Source organism: Dasypus novemcinctus, chromosome 10 (genome assembly GCF_030445035.2).
Source record: "Dasypus novemcinctus isolate mDasNov1 chromosome 10, mDasNov1.1.hap2, whole genome shotgun sequence".
NCBI classification, from domain to species: domain Eukaryota; kingdom Metazoa; phylum Chordata; class Mammalia; order Cingulata; family Dasypodidae; genus Dasypus; species Dasypus novemcinctus.
In genome coordinates this window covers 17,405,494-17,409,454 of record NC_080682.1, presented here as the reverse complement: position 1 = coordinate 17,409,454, position 3,961 = coordinate 17,405,494, and the positions used below count along the sequence as shown (strand labels likewise).

Sequence of the window (3,961 nt, the reverse complement as noted above, 5' to 3'; positions counted from 1 at the left end):
TATGGCAACACCAATCCCTAGGTGACGAAGACTGAGATTTAGAGGGTCCCAATCTCAGAAGCAAAAAGGATCAAGAGGGCTTCTAAATCTTGGTTTTCAAAAATACTTGTGGTTAAATTAATAAAAGCAGTGGCCATCCCTAATATACAGTGAACATATGAATCTCCAGGATGTAAATATTGTGTTTCTGTGGCACCAGCTCAGCTGTTGGTCCATAATACCATATTATCTATGTCACATTAAGTCTACTTTCCCAATAAACAATATGAATATTATTAATCCACATTCTTGTGCATATTACTGTGTATTAAGGTGATTGATTCTGACTTGCCAAATCTGTCATCTATTCATCTAACAATCTGTGACCTTAGCAATGCCCTCTCCTCTTTTGCAACCTCTTCAAAGCATCTTTAATCTCCCTGTTCCTCAGACTGTAAATCAAAGGATTCATCATGGGAATGACCACGGTGTACAAAACTGAGGCAAATCTGTCAAAGCTGGAGGAACCACTTGAGCTGGAACTCAAATAAACAAACAAACCTGATGTATAGAAGAGAGAAACAGCAGTCAGGTGAGAAGCACAGGTTTTGAAAGACTTGGACTTGCCTTTAGCTGAAGTGATCTTCATGATTTAGATAACAATATAGACATAGAATATCAGGATAACTAGAACATTTGTTATCACAAATATCATTGATAATAGCAAGCATGACTTGTATGAAGAAAGTGTCAGTGCATGACAAGATTAACAATTGGGGCATGTCACAGAAGAAATGGTTGATAACATTGGGCCCACAGAAGTGAAGCTAAAGCAAGCCACACAATTGGGATAAAGAAGTAGAGAGTCCAGCCATATAGGCTCCCAGCGCCATTCGAACATAGAGGCTGGGTGACATGATGGATGAATAGAGCAGTGGGTTTCAAATGGCAGCATATCCGTCACATGTCATGGCTGCCAGGAGACAAGACTCGCTCAATCCCATAGTTGAAAAGATAAAATACTGGACAATGCAGCCCCAAAAGTTGATTGTTAGCTTCTCCTGAAAGAAGTTGAAAAGCATCTTTGGAACAGTGGTGGTAACATAGCCCATATCTACAAAGGACAGTTTGCTGAGGAAAAAGTACATGGGTGTATAGAGGGATTCCATCCTTATTAAGACAATGAGGCAAAGGTTCCAGGACAAACCCATAACATAGATGACCAGACATACAACATAGAGCACTGGTAAGATTCTGGGAAGATCTGAGAATCCCAATAGGATGAAATGAGTGATCTCGGTAATATTTCCCCCCAATCATTGATTCAATGCTGCTAAAATCAGAAAGGAGATAAGGAATACATTGCTAAACCAGGAAAATGATATCAGTATCATTTTCATATGTGTTAGTCTTCTATAGACCTCTTGAAAGGAAATATTTTGCTGCCCTTCTGGTGAAAAGAGCCCATCTTTTGTCCTCAAATTAGTCATGTAGTAGCCATTCATTGCTTTGGGTTTTGATTAATTTGTGTGATTTCACAGATATTTAGAAGTCTAATGACAGTTTTGATTCTCTACTTAAGGTAGAGATCACTGAATAAAATAAAACTTTTGCAAAGACCTCTGTGAATTATGTATTATTTTATAATTACAAAAGCATTAATGGCATCATTTTAGAATAAATTTTACATAGACCTCTAAAATTTAAAAAATTAAAATTTTTAATTCTTTTACACTTTAGAAATATTTTCTCTGTTTAAAGAAATTTTTCAAACTTTTCTATAAATGTATTTAAAAGAACGTCTCCAAACTGATATGAAAAATAACATCACAATTTGTAATTCCGATAATTTTTTGATGGGCCAAAAGCATATGTGCCCAATAAAGTTATGGAATTAGTCCTCTCTGGAAGCCTTCATACTAAACATCCCAAAGTGGTGAGCACAATTCACTATTGGCCCTAAATATTGTGTCAATATTGGGGTATTTTGACTATTGGAAATGGCATAGTGCTGTGGTTAAGGATTTGCGGTTGGGAGTTTGGGTTCTGCTTCGTGCTCTCTTCATGAACTTGTCCGAGTGGATTAAAACACACTAAACTCAGTTTTACTCTTAATAAAGTGAGTCCAGTAGGATCCCCTGAACTAAAATGTTACAGGAGAGTTATAAGGGAAAATGATGCAAGTGCTCAGCATACAGCTCAGTACATAGTAACTGTTCAGTCATTGCTGGCTCTAATTAGCATTGGTTGCTAAGAGATGCCCATGGCACTAATTGTTCTATAATTGCTTTGGACAATAATTGTAATGTGTAATTTGGGAAATTCTTGAGATATCATAAGTCCCGCAGACAGTGTGGCATTGCTTCCAAGCAGGTGTAGATTCAGACCTAATATCAATGCACGATGGGTCTTGAAATACAGAAAAAGTCAAATATTTCATTTACTACAGAGGTATAATTCTTACTTTTTGTAGATATGAACAGGTTGATTGGGTTCACTAACAGATTCATAATAAATAATACCTGTTTATTCACTCCATTCCAAAGTATATTTCCTTGAAATGAAGGAAAAAATCAGTGATACAAACCAAGGAAATTTTGAAAATGATTAACAATTAGGGAGGAGTTGTAATAAAAAATTAAAAGGATAATTTTTCTGTAACCAACAATGACTCTAATAAAAAATAAATTTTAAAAATTAAATAATTCTTTTTAATTTTAACAGACGTGTCAAAAGAACACATAGAGAATTAAGGAATAATTCCAAATATTGGCAAAAATTTAACATATGATATAATTAGTAACTTGCATTGGTGGAGAAAGTATAAAGTCTTTTATAGATGGTAGAAAGCCTGGCTCACTATGGATAAAAGAAAAATTAGATAAGCAAATATATAATCTTTGAGAAGAAAAGCTACTTTTGATATATAATACCAAAAAGATAAAGCATAGGAGAAAAAAAATGGTATAGGAATTTACAACTTAATTGTAGCAGAAAAACTAACTTAAATAAAACACACTTAAGTTATAATTTATTATACTATATATAACTGGGAATAAAAGATGCAAAATTTTAAAAAGACAATGTAGAATTGCCTTAATATAAAAATATCTTATAATCAGAAAATAATCAGCACTCTCATACACTGCTGATGAGTGCACAAAATCATTCTACAGATGAGCTGTTTAGAATGAAAAGGTAAAAAGTTTTGGGTGATATGATTTATTTTACCTTTTTTACTTACCTATATCTTGTCAATTTTCTAAAAGTCCTAAGTCAATAATAAGCAAAATATACTAAAATATATAAAACCTCATAGCACATGTAGAGAGAGCAAAAGATAGGGAAAATAGATTTTCCTTACTTCTACTTACTAGCTATGTGACTTTAAGAAAGTTATTAAATTCTCTGTTCCTCAGTTGCCTCATCTATAAAAATGAACCAATAGTAGCCACCATCGGTTGCAGGGATGAAAGGACATAAGGGCTTAAAACAATAAGAACCCAATAAATGTGGTTAGCAATTATCTTTCCCATTATCATTCCTCTCTAAAAAGGGGAAAAAGGTAGAACTATTACTGAAGCATCAAAGAGACCTTCAAAAGAGATTTCTAGAATTAGATTGTCTCTAAGCTTACACTGAAGAAAACTGTTAATGAATTATTGTATTCATTCATACCTAACATTATGCTTTAGGGTTGCACATTCCTGAAGCCACATTTTAATCACCAACGCTAAGGACCCTGGAGATGTTGAAACTGACTATATACAGTTCATGCACTAATTGAGATGCTTTACTGTTTAGTGATAACAATGAAAACTAATATATGCAAAACTCATTAAATATATATTTTATGCATTACTAAATGTTTCCTTTACACAGTTTTGGATATGAAATTAAGATTAGCTCTTTTCTGTATCATTTCAATTGTAGCTTTAGGAACTTGGAAATCTTTCTCTCAGTTTACACTTAGAATACAGTA

The 3,961-nt window shown here is 33.6% G+C and overlaps 1 pseudogene; it reads right to left on the bottom strand.

The window, feature by feature from the left end:
* Positions 1 to 367: 367 nt before the first annotated feature.
* Positions 368 to 1,286, bottom strand: LOC101413831 (olfactory receptor 5AN1-like; annotated as a pseudogene).
* Positions 1,287 to 3,961: the final 2,675 nt, after the last annotated feature.